Raw genomic sequence first — 13,574 nt, 5'->3', positions numbered from 1 at the left:
TGCCTGGGATGCAGGCTAGATCCCCAGTAGGGGGCACTGGAGAAGGAACCACACATTACTATTCCACTCCCCCTCTTTCTCCCTCCCTTCCCCAAAGTCTACAAATAAATAAATATAGATGGAGGTGTAGATGGATACACTTTGCCTCCTCACATAACCAAACCAGATAAAGTGCTTCCCAGATAAGGTCATGTTCAAGGAGTTCGTCATCACCCAGCCCTTATTATATGAAATGTTAAAGGACTTATCTAAGAAAAATAAAATTAAAATATGAACAGTAAAATGACTGTTCACTCACAGTTATTAACAACCACACCTAAAATAAAAACAAAAACAAATTAAGCAAACAACTAGACCAGGAACAGAATCACAGAAATGGAGATAACATGGAGGGTTATCAGCAGAGAGGGGTCAGGGGAGAGTAGGGGAAAAGGTACAGGGAATAATAAGCATAAATAGTAGGTACAAAATAGACAAGGGGAGGTCAAGAATAGTATGGGAAATGGAGAAGCCAAAGAACTTATATGTATGACCCATGAATATGAACTGAGGTGGAATGATGGTGGGAGTTAGGAACAGGGCACAGGGGAATAAAGAGGAGGAAAAAATGGGACAACTGTAATAGCAAAATCAATAAAATATATTTTTGAAAAAAGAATACTATGTCGCCATTAAAACTCATGTTTTGGATCAAAAAAATAAAAAAATAAAAATCTTAAGAAAAAAGAAAAGACAAATGACACAGGACAGGTTATGAGCTTCACACAGGTTGCTCAGCAAAACTAAGACTGGATTCCACAAATGTTTTTTTTAATATATTTTATTGATTATACCATTACAGTTGTTCTATTCCCCCCTTCATTCCCCTCCACCCGCACACTCCCTCCCCCACCAGTCTCCCCCCTTAGTTTATAACCACGTGTCTCAACTTCTTTAGATTCTATATTTCCCCTACTATTCTCGCCCTCCCCCTATCTATTTTCTACCTACCATCTATGCTATTTTCTGTGCCTTCTCCCCCCTTCTCCTCCTCCCACCCCCCTGTTTCTAACCCTCCATGTGTTCTTCATTTCTATGGTTCCACTCCTGATCTAGCTGTCCTCTTGGTTTGCTTTTGTTTTAGGTGTGGTTGTTAATACCTGTGTGTTTGCTGTCCTTTCATTGTTGATATTTTTCATCATCTCTTTCTTATATAAGTCCCTTTAGCATTTCATATAATAAGGGCTTGGTGATGATGAACTCCTTGAACTTGACCTTATCTGAGAAGCACTTTATCTGTCCTTCCATTCTAAATGAAAGTTTTGCTGGATAAAGCAATCTTGGCTGTAGGTCTTTGGATTTCATGACTTGGAATACTTCTTTCCAGCCCCTTCTTGCCTGTAAGGTCTCTTTTGAGAAATCCGCTGACAGTCTGATGGGTACTCCTTTGTAGGTGACTGTCCCCTTATCCCTTGCTGCTTCTAGGATTCTCTCCTTCATTTTAGTCTTGGCTAATGTAATTATGATGTGCCTTGGTGTGTTCCTTCTTGGGTCCAACTTCTTTGGCACTCTCTGAGCTTCCTGGATTTCCTGGAAGTGTATTTCCTTTGCCAGACTGGGGAAGTTCTCCTTTATTATTTGTTGAAATAAGTTTTCCACTGGTGGCTGTTTCTTTCCCCCTTCTGGTACCCCTATAATCCGGATGTTGGAACATTTAAAGATGTCCTGGAGGTTCCGAATCCTCTCCTCATTTTTTTGAATTCTCATTTCTTCATTCCTTTCTGGTGGGATGTTTTGTTCTTCCTTCTGGTCCATTCCATTGATTTGAGTCCCATTTTCCTTTCCATCGCTATTGGTTTCCTGGACATCTCCCTTCATTTCAATTAGTTTAGCCTTCATATGTTCCTCCAATTTGTGACTGTACTCTACCAATTCTGTGAGCATCCTGATAAATAGTGTTTTAAATTGGGCTTCTGAGAGCCTGGCAATCTGTTGGTCACTTAGAGTTATTGGCTCTGGGACTCTGAGTTCTTCTTGAGCCATCCTTTGGGTTGTTCGTGCCTGTTAAGTAGCAGGAACAGAGCAATAGGTTTTCACCAGAGCAGGGCAACTCAGTCACTGAGTTGTGACGTTGTATGTGGGGGCGGGGTCAAAGAGGGACAATGGCTTCCCTCCGGCGCCCACCGCCGCTGCGAGCCCCACCAGCACCGCAGCCATCACCGTCACCAGGGCCACGCGCCCTGCTCCACTGCACGTGAGTGTGCCACCGCTGTCAGCCCTCCACCACTGGGTTCGCCCCCTGGGGCCTGCGTGGTCCGTCTCACTGCGCACGAATGTGCGACCTTGGTCAGTCTGCCCCGCACCCTGACTAGGTCCGGGCTGCCTGCGCTCCTAGGTCTGTCCTTCCCGACCCTGCTCCACTGTTGGCTTTGCCTCTCTTACCGTCCCATTGAACGGTTTGTAGATGTCGGACTTCCGTATAATTCGGTTTTCTGGCCTCTGGGTGTGTGTTAGTTCTCCAAAACTTTTGTTGTATCCAAACTTGGTTGTAGGAGAAGGCACAGTGTTTCCACCTATGCCTCCATCTTGGCGGAAGTCCCTCCACAAATGTTAACTCAAAGGCAGAAATTCTCTTCACAGATAACTTTTATAAAAGGTCTCTTAATAGACACCCCCTCCAAATAAGAAAGGTGGTTATGCGATCAGAGTTCTGAACTGCTGAACTTGTGGAACAGTTTCTTTTACTTGGCGGTTTTAAGCCAGGGATTGTATCTGAGAAAATTCAATCACTATTTCCTAGGTCTATATTCAGTTTTAAGGCACATGCTTAGTTTGGTTTTTGGTTTCCTTCAATCTCTTTTTTCTCTTACGAAATACTTCATTAATAATGCCATTGGTATATTGTGCAAAAGAAAAAAACTTTCCAAAATTTACCACAACGAGCTTTGTTTCTTACCATGTGACACTTTTCTAATTTCAACACCAAAAAAATTGCAGTGGAAATTGCAACACTTAAGGCTAATAGCCACAAGATGGCAGAGTTTACCATTTCATTTTTTCTTGTTTACATTATTCATTCATTCATTCATTCATTCAAGAATTATTCTTTGGTATCTACTATGTGTCCAGTGCTTTTCTAGGAATCAACAAATTACAAGAGAGTCACATGTTATGGTTCCTGCCCTTAATGAGCTTAGAGAAAGGACACGGTTAATAAGAAAAACACACCTGAAAACCTTTAAACGAAAGTACCCATGATTATGTCCCAAATGACTGATACAGACTGCTGCATGAATTCAGGAGCCAGAACAGGGAGGGAAATCTGCATGGAGGAGGGAAGAGTAATCTGGGGCTTGAAGGATGAATTAAAATAGACCAGAAAGAAAGAATAAATCCCAGGCAAAGGGACCAGTGTGAGTCATGTTACTGAGGTAGAAATGAACAAAACATGTGCTCAGGTCAGTGATGACACTAATGTGATTATAACAAACAGATACTGGGTAAACAAGATTGAAATAAATTAGATCTCTATTGATTTTGCTAAAACTTTGCCCACCATAAAAGGTAAAGTTATCTATTAAGTCTGGCAATAACTATAGCCTTTAGGCTGGCAATTTGGTCTAGCTTCAGTTTCATCATCTGTAAAATGTGCAGGTTGGACAAGATGACCTCTGATAGCCCTCACAAATCTTATAAAAGAGAGAAACATGGGGAGGTAGACAGGCAGGGAAATATGAAGGGAGGAAGAAAAGAGGGAAGAGGAAGGAAGTGGAAGGTAAAGGTAGGGAGGGGAGGAGAGGGGAATAAAACTGATTCTAAGTTCCCCAGCAATTGCTATATGGCCATTGTCATGTGTCCACTGCAAACATAGTGACAGTCTAGGGCAGTGATTAGAGCTTGGGCTGTACTGTTAGCTAGACAGTTGAAGTCTTACATCAGTTACTTACTATCTGTTCAATAGTAGGCAGGTTAGCCTCTATAAACCTCACTCATTCATTCAACAAATATATATGTAACATGTTCATTGAATGGTCTAATCCTTACTATATGCTGAGACCTATGCTAGTCATTGGGAATAGAGAGATGAATAAGACAGACAAGATCCCTTTTTTTGGAGCTCATAGTTTTGTAGGTGAAACAGTCCAAAAATAATCACACAAGAAACTCGATAACATTGTAATAAGTGCAAAAGTGCATAGTGCTATGAGAGAGGCCTTTAGGTAAAGGCCTGACCCAGTTTGGTAGGTCAAGGGGTACTCCAAGGAGGGATAAGCCAGGCAAAGCTGAGTTCATTTCAGGTCAAGCGAACAGCATGTGTAAGGGCTGTAAGACTAGAAGGAGCTTGGCACAGCCAGGGACTAAATGGCCACAGTAGATGGAGCACAGAAAACTACTGAGCTAAGGGCAGAGGGGAGATGGGGATATGTAAGTCAATAGAGTCTAGGTTATACATTGCCTTGAGGGCCCTACAAAGTCTGTAGACTATGTTCAAGCAATGAGCTGTCTCACTTTCTGTATTTGTAAAAGAAGGAGAGTAATAACACCTCCTTGAATAAGGTAGCTGTAAAGATTAAAGGTCACCACTGCCCTCTCCCATCTGCACCTTCTTATTGAGTCTGTCACCAAGTTCCATCAGCACTGTCTTCAAGAAATCTGCCACCTCCAAAATTCATTTGCATCTCCAATGCCACCACCCCAGTCTGAGTCATTGTCTGAAGCCTGGACTATTGCTAACTGGTCCCCTTGACCTCCAATTTTGCTCCCCTCCAATCCATTATCCCTGCCATCAACTCAAATGGTCTTACTAAAATGTAAATCTGATCTTGGCATACCTTTACTTAAACCTTTCAGGGAATGCTCACTGCTTTTAGGACACAGACCAGATCCTTAGGACACGCTAATGCTGCTTTCTTCCCTGAGTTGTACATTACAGCTCCGCACTCCCACCCCCTACTCACCTAGTTCATTCCAACTCATCTTTATTTCTCTTCTTCAGGGAAGCCTTCCCTGATCTCAGCCCACCACCTATCTCCAGTTCTTTTGCAATTTACTCACTGAGAACCATGTTCTTTCTCTTCTAAGCACTTATATCTGTAATTACAGTCACCAGTGTGATTTTTTAAATGCCTGTTTCTGTCACTAAAATATAAGCACAAAGAAAGCAAGGAACACATATTGTTTGCTCGCTTTTGTACCTGCAGGATGTTGCCCAATGCTTGACATGTAGGAAGCACCCAGTGAATACCTGTTTATTGAATTATCAAGATGTTGGCTACTGCTACAAATAAAAGTAATTGTAAAGGTAATAATTATCATTATTATTGTTACTTAATTATATCGAATATTATAATGATAAATATGCCATTTTTAATAATTAACCAGGAACATATAAGCAAAATGATGGCACAGACCATGTGGCTGGTCAATAAATACTCTAGCACCTTTATTCAGGGCCCCAATGTCTATATTTAGATCAATTATTATTATTATATAACTATAGCTATGACCAGGCATGGTTATGAGACCCTAAAGTCAGACTAGACCTAAATCCTTGCTCTGCTACTATCTTTGTGATTACAAACAAGTTAGTCTTTGGGACTAACTGGGACAGTGTTTGTTCTCAGATTCAGGAAATTTCAATGAGATTATGCAGGGAAAGTGCTTAGCACAGTGTCTTCAATGTAATATGCACTCAAAACTATTATTGTTACATCTTACAGATTCTTGATAGTTTGAACAAATACCTGTTAAAATGTACAGTGAAACCAAAATATCAAAGGGCCTGTGAGAACATAGTGTCCCAGCCTGCTGCTGAAAAAAAGAAAACACAAACTCCTTCATGATATATCACAATCTACCTGCAATCAGGAAAACTAAAGGGAACTTTCAAGGAGACCAGAAAGGCCACAGAACATTGAGTCAGAGGCCTCCCAGAATGAAAATACATTGTTTAGTGTATGTAACATCATCTGGAATGCAAACATAGTGGAGAATGCCCCAGAGGGCTGGCTATCTTAATGGTAGCAAACCACTGAGGGCACCAACATAAAATTCGTACTTGACCTAATCTATCCTATCCCTCTGATTCTCCAAAACTTATTACCTTGAGGAAATGAAATTAATTGCCCATGTCCTTTGTTTGGAGGAATTAGCTAACAGTCCATTTTCCTCCACCCAAACGTTATCTGATGTACTTAAGCCAGTGCTGCCCTTTGGACAAACACCTTTTAAAAAGGGATCTCTGGGTCAGAAAACCCTTCACAATCCAAGGGATTAAATCTCAAATGGTGGAATCTAAGAAAATAAAACATGCAATGCATAAACTAGATTCAAGAACAGTACTTTCCCCTGTGTGCTCCAGATCAGGCAGTGATTAGCAGCAGGTGTTTGGCATAAGATAGAGGGGATTTCAAATCCAATTTCAAACCCTAGATCTGCAGCATACTAACTGGGGAATCCAGGTAAGTTAATTAAATCCATTTTCTCAACTGTAAAATGGGGATAATAAGGATCTATCCTACCAATTTGTAGAAAAATGAAATGAAATGAAGTCATCCAAGAAGAGCCTGGTATAATTTTTCAAGAGCTCACATACTTTTATTATTTAATCACATCTGATGATTAAACAGAGCTGGCCATGGCCTGCTCTTTTCTGAAACCATAGCAGGCTCCTCTCAGAGAGCACTGGGGCATGTGTAGTCACCCGCCCTGTTTGTATTTCTGGCAGAGAGTGGAAAGAGCAGCAATGATGGGAAGCCCAGACCTCTGGCCACTGGTCCCACTTGACTAGTAATAGCCATGTGCAGGACATGAAGGGGAAAACTTACAAAGGCAGATGAAAAGTGACCCTCCCAAATATAAACATAAAAGCACAATTCAGTATAATTATGCCCAGACTTCTGCTGGGAGAAGTTGGCACACTAATGTTTTACATAAAAGCTACCAGGCTAATTAACATCCTGAGTCCTTAAGGGGGGGGGGGTAGGTGTGAAGCCAGTATTAAGCAAAAGGTTTCCTCTTTCCCATCTTCCCAACAACAACCCCGATGCCCCAGGCACCACCTTCCTTCCCAGTAAACCTCAGTTTTTCAGGCCCCTTCCATCTGTTCCCAGAAACCTCAGGTGGATTTGGCTTCCCACTTTTAGAAGCCTCCAGAGGTTTCCCAAGTCCTTCCTCTCTATTAAAACACACCTGTCCATTCCCTCAAGTCCTTACTATTTACTAGATGTCAGTGATATAATTCGGGGTGAAAGCACGCTAATATTTTGATGATTTTGTTTCCCACCAACCCCAGACCAGAGTTTCAAAGCATGCATTTTGAAAGATATTAAATCAGCAAATATTTCTGAGGGCCTAGTATGTACCCAGCATTGTGCTAGGTCCTATAAACCATACCAAGGAACAGAACTGCCACAGTGGTTCTTTCCAGCCTACTAACATCGGCAGCAAATAATATGCTGAGGAAAAAAACAGGGGTGGAACATTCATGCCATCTTCCTGGCAGGTAATTTGGCCAAACATAACAAAAGCTTTAAATTCTTACATAATCTTTGACCCAAGAATTTTTCTCCTAAGAATTTAGAATAAGGAAGTAATCAGAGATACATAAATTATGCAAGTACAATGATGTGTATTGCAGCATTATTTATAGTATCAAAAACTTGAAAATAATCTAAATATCCAAAATAGAGGACTGGGTAAATAATTCACTCTGCATCTCTATGACAGAATACTGAATCTATATTAAAATCATATTAATACAAGTCTCTTTAAAGACAGGAAAAATCTTTTTCTTGTTGAATGTGAAATTTTTGTTTTAATTTTATGCATACAGAAAAGATGTATCCCCAGGAGATTGGAGGAAGAGAGAAGGGGAAAAGATACAGAGAACAAGTAGCATAGATGGTAGGTAGAGAATAGACAGGGGGAGAGTAAGAATAGCATAGGAAATGGAGAAGCCAAAAAACTTATATGTATGACCCATGGACATGAACTAAAGGGGGGAAATGTGGGTGGGAGGGGGTGTGCAGGGTGGAGGGGAATGAGGGGGAACTGTAATAACATAATCAATAAAATATATTTTTAAAAAAGATATACCCTAAATGTTGAAAAAATGGTTATCTCAAAATGATAGGATTACTAGTGACCTTTCTTGAGTCATATATTCTAACTATTCAAAAGAAACATTCTTTTCTTAATTGTAAGAAAAAATGAAACATCTGTTTTAAATGTTATATTCCCTGAGAAAACTGTTTTTCTTATAACATCCAAGAGGAATGATACTGCCATCTTCTCCCAAAGTATCCATTTGTGGTTTTGCATTTATAAATGTATCTGACACTTATAATCATTTTGCTTCTGATAAGTAACTTCTTAGGCTATTATGTTTTTAAATAATTGCACATTCAAAGGAAGCTGCAAGAAATGTATAAGGAAGTCCCATGCATCCTTTCCTCAGTATTCCCCAACATTAGTATCTTATACTGCTACAGTGTAATACCAAAACCAAGAAATTGACATTGGTATAATCCACAGTGCTTACTCAGATTTCAACAGTTATACATGTACACATTTGTGTCTGGGTGTATGGGGGGTGGGTTTTTAGCTCTATATAATTTTATCACATGTGTAGCCTTGCATAAGCACCACCACAATCAAGATGTAGAACATTTCCATCACCACCAGGATCCCTCTCCAATTCCCTAATCCCTAGTAACCACTGAACATTCTTCCACCTCTGTAATTTTGTCATTTCAAGAATGGTATACAAATGGAAACACAATACATAACCTTTCAGGATTAGCCTTTTTCACTCAGCACAAACTCTCTGGAGATTGATTCATCCAGGTTGTCGCATGTATCAATAGTTCATTCCTTTTCTTTTCCTACTAAGTACTATTCTAAGGTATGGATGCACCACCTCATTGAACCGTTCATCCACTGAAGAGCATCTGGATGTTTCCAGTTTTTGTCTATTACAAATAAAACTTCTATGTACATTCATGAACAGTTTAAATATGTTTTAAATCTCAATTTATGTCACCCAAGAACCTGAGAAAGCCTCTTCCTCCTCTGCACCAGGACTTGTTGAACAGATCCATGTTTACCTCACCCACACATGTACAGTTTTTATGAGAAACAAGCTAGATTAAGAAAAGAACTGGAGTCATGCTGTATTTTCTCACTGAATAATACTTTTTAAACTTTCTGCCTCTGCCCTGGACTGTGAGCTACATGGAAACAAGGACCATAACTCGATCACCTCTACTCCTAGAGCAGGTGCAGGGCCTCTCATAAAATAGGTGTTTAGAAAATGTCAGGATCTCTAGGGGTAAATGGGGCCCAGGGGTAGATGTTTTAGAACAAACTCCATAGATTACGATAGGCAGTCAGGGTTAAGAACTACTATTGAGCTGAACATACAAATACATACAAAGAAGGAAAATTCATGATAAGAAAGGGCAGACTCAGAACAGGGGGGAAATCAATGTTCTGTTATCTTTCTGTGCCTTAGAGAGAGTTCTGTGTCCACATTAGCTTCTAGACTGCACAGTAGGGAATTCATAATTTCCACGACTGTGTTTGAAAACTGCTACTGTTGAATCTCTATGGCTGACTGGGGCTTTACCTATTTCAAAGGCCGCCCCACACATCTTTGGACCCCCAGACACCTTCAGGAGTCTGATGGAAAAAGCAATTGGCAATATGAATTACCTTGAAGGTGCTTATTTGTTTAGATGAGATCATTACGTTCGGCAATGCTTTGGAGGAGAGGAACGATGCCTTCTTATATTACTGGATTACCTGGGAAACCCAGCCTAAATTGTCCCTTGACGAATGCCAGTTCTTCCAGACCTCAAAATATGTTGGACAGCCCTGATTGGTGTGGCTCAGTGGGCTGGGCATTGTTCCGCTAACTGGAAGGTTCAGGTTTGATTCCCGGTCAGGGCACATGCCTGGGTTTTGGGCCAGGTCCCCTGTTGGAGGCATGTGAGAGGCTACTGATTGATGTTCCTCTTGCACATCGATGTTTCTCTCCCGATCGCACTCCCTTCGCCTCTCTCTAAAAATAAAAATAAATAGATTCTTTACAAAATATATTGGACATATAATCACACAGGTGCTGGGCACAGACTCTGGAAAGATCACTGAATGGCCAGGGCCCAAACTGTTTAAATATTTGGGAGATTCAGCAGACACTACCACAGTTGGTTGAAGGACTACTCAAAAATTGTAAAACACTTCACTAAGTTGGCTTAGGGCACAGGTGGCAAACACAAGGCCCATGGGCCAAATCTGGCCCTACATCCTGTTTATCTACCCAGCAGCAGCACTGAGTTCCTCGCCCCTAGTTAAGGAGTAGTTACATTTATACAGTCCTAAAATTACATTCAGCCCTTTGAAGGCAACCTTGAGGCTACTGTGGTCCCCAGTGAAAATGATTTTGACACCCTGGCTTACAGTAATCAGATCATAATTGCAGCACACGTGAGTTGAAGAGGGAGGGGAAGGCAGGACAAAATACCAGGGACTGTGGAGGTCAGAAGAACTTGTGTTGGAGGCACAACTATGTTACATATGAAAATAAAGCTGCTCTGGGATTGGGGCAGAGGGGCAAAAGCAATCACACGAAGGAGTTTTCACGTGGTCAGACTTCTCACATTTGCTCTAACTTGAACTTTTTTCAGACTGGCAGGATGCCTGGCTCATGGTTCTGTTTTAGCATATGCTATCTATCACTACCAATGCCTTTAATAAATTGATGCCAGTTTTGAAGACTTGGGATCTGTGCTATGTCATGAAAAGACAAAAGCAAAGATAACCTCTGCTTTTTGCCAAGTGGAGTCTAGCAGCTTATGAGACCTAGAAGCCAATTGAAAATTTCAAATTTGTAGTAGAAAGTGGACACTTCTAGACAATATCCTCAGGTACTTGGTATCCTGGAAGGCAAGGACCACAGGCCTTGACTGACTTTCTGAAGAAAGGGCATCTCCTTTATGGTGGAGGGATGAACTATTGGCTGGGTAGGGAGAGTGGAAAGCAAGGAGTAACAGAAGTGCAGACTCGGTCTCTGGAATCGAGAATACAGCTGCAAAATGCCTTCCCTGAGCTTGCTTGGAGTCAAGTAAACTAATTCGAGAAAGCAAGCCCTGCCTCTTTTTCACAAGTCCCCAAAATGCTTGTTTCAGCCTCCTCCGGCCCTATGGAGTCTTGAGGCAGGATGAAATCTCATATTAGAATATGGAAAGGCTGTGGCCCAGAAGTCCCTGTGCTCCTCCAAGCTGAGAAGTGAGGTGAAAGCTGCATTATCCAGGTGTGTGCCTTGGATTCTACCTTTCTCGAAGAAAAAGGGGTCATGGTAGCCCAGTTGCTGACAATCATATTTGACATCAACTAAATAGTTGAGAAAGGTAGTAGTGCTGCCAAAAGCAGGACTGGTGAGAGCAAGGGGAGGAAGGAAGGGCAGGGTTGCTTTAAAGCATGTTAATGCCTTGGGCCCTCAGGGGCAACTGTGATCACGGCCCTGAAGAAGAGGTCAGAAAGCTCCTTGACTGGTCACATTCAGGCCTCCCCTCTATCAGGAACACCACAGTTGAGTAGTCATGATCAAAAAGAGAGAGGAGTGGGCAAAGGCACAGACAGAACGCTGTGTGGGACTTGCAAAAGGAGGTATCTGGGGCATTTTACTGTTATGCCAAAATTTGTGGTGGGAGGACTTGACCCTCTACTCACATCTGCGTTGGAGAAGTCACTGTCTATCTTCTATACTCACCTGGAGGTTGCTGGAAGGGACAAGTAAGTGGGTCCTCCTTTGTAATGACTCCAGAGTTTTCTCCCCAGGTAGTATATACAACAGTTGAGGCTTTAGACTCATTTAAACAAGGGTTCAAATCTTGGCTTTACCACTTATTAGCTGTGTGAGCCTGGGCAATTTAATTCACTCTCTGAATCTCAGTATTCCTACCTGTAAACTGAAAATAATAATACTCACACAACAATACTTAAACAATTGTGCAGCTGAAATCAAATAATATATATCAATGCCCTGACACCTAAGACAATTTTAGATGGTGAAAAAAAACATAAGCATGGAGACAAGTCAGACTCAGGGTTGGGCAAGCCAGGGTCATCTGCAACATGAAACACTCCAAATGACCATCAATACTTACCTCACAAGCACTGGCAGATCCGGGTATTGTGGGGCGTGAAGCTTACACCATTTGGGTTAAATACATTTTTAAAGTGGAAAATTAGGAATAGCCCTGGCTGGTATAGCTCAATGGATTGAGCACAGACTGTGAACCAAAGGGTAACAGTTCGGTTCCCAGTCAGGGCACATGCCTGGGTTGCAGGCTAGGTCCCCAGTAGGGGCCATGCGAGAGGCAACCACACATTGATGTTTTTCTCTCTCTCTTTCCCCTTTCCTTCCCCCTCTCTAAAAACAAACAAAAAAAGAAAGAAAGTATTTTTTAAAATTAGGAACAATTCCAAATATTTAATTATAATGAAACAATAAATCACAAGAAATTACATGTTTTAAAAACTCACAAATACCATGTGCATCACAAAATTGAAAAAAACATTTTTCATTAAATTAACACACCTCTATGCTACCTTTTTTTGATTTGGGGACTGCATATTGTTTGATCACCTCTTCAACTGAAACCATTTTTTGTTGTATAATTTCTTTACTTTTTAAAATTTATTTTATTTTATTTTATTTTATTGTTGTTCAAGTACAGTTGTCTCCACTTTCTCCCCACCATCCCCCCCCCCATCACAGCCATCCCCACTTCCCACCCTTGATCCTATTCCACTTTGGTTTTGTCCATGTGTCCTTTATATATGTTCCTGAAAACCCTTCTCCCTTTCCCCATTATCCCCTTCCACCTCCCCTTTGGTTACTGTCAGTTTGTTCTTAAATTCACTGTCTCTGGTTATATTTTGCTTCCTTGTTTGTTTTGTTGACAAACAACCCAATTGAAAAATTGGCAAAGGACTTGAACAGACACCTCTAAGGAGGACATACAGAGGGTTCAGAGACATGAAAAAATGCTCAGCATCTCTAGCCATTAGAGAGATGTGAATTAAAACCACAATGAGGTTCCACTAATTTTTTAAAAGATTTTATTATTTCTTTTCAGAGAGAGGAGAAGGAAGGGAAAAAGAGAGGGAGAGAAACATCTATGCACAAGAGACACATCGACCAGTTGCCTCTTGCATGCCCCCTACTGGGGACCTGGCCTAGCAGCCCAGGCATATGTCCTGACAGGAAATTGAACCAGTGACCTTTTGGTTTGCAGGCCAGCACTCAATCCACTGAGCCACACCAGCCAGGGTTGTACTGTAATCTCTACAGCGAGAATAAAAAGACAATTTAGCTTTTTCTGAGTTTAGAAAAGTATTTTTCAGCTTCACCACCACTCATCACTGGTTAATGTCATATAAATTTTCTGGATTGTCAAATTTGGAAAACCCTCTATTAAACCTCTATCATTTCTTTTATATATTAGCTGCAATATTTTAGGATATGTCATGTTTTTATATAATGACTAATCTTAAATAAACTTTGGATTTACTACTTTAGAAATGTT

General features: G+C 41.0%; 1 long non-coding RNA gene across 1 annotated transcript in view; it reads right to left on the bottom strand.

Moving 5' to 3' along the window:
* Positions 1 to 10,007: 10,007 nt before the first annotated feature.
* LOC118993286 (uncharacterized) overlaps positions 10,008 to 13,574 on the bottom strand; it is a 29,443-nt gene continuing 25,876 nt past the window's right edge. Inside the window, exons 2-3 of the long non-coding RNA XR_005067828.1 lie at positions 11,753 to 11,944; positions 10,008 to 10,042 (exon numbers count right to left, since the gene is read on the bottom strand). This is a non-coding gene — a long non-coding RNA (uncharacterized LOC118993286). The remainder of the gene's footprint in view (positions 10,043 to 11,752; positions 11,945 to 13,574) is intronic.

The sequence above is a fragment of the Sturnira hondurensis genome, unplaced genomic scaffold (assembly GCF_014824575.4).
Source record: "Sturnira hondurensis isolate 20B ecotype Veracruz unplaced genomic scaffold, ASM1482457v3 Scaffold0008671, whole genome shotgun sequence".
Lineage (NCBI taxonomy): Eukaryota > Metazoa > Chordata > Mammalia > Chiroptera > Phyllostomidae > Sturnira > Sturnira hondurensis.
The sequence above is the reverse complement of the archived record's forward strand: the minus strand, read 5'-3'. Positions and strand labels throughout refer to the sequence as shown.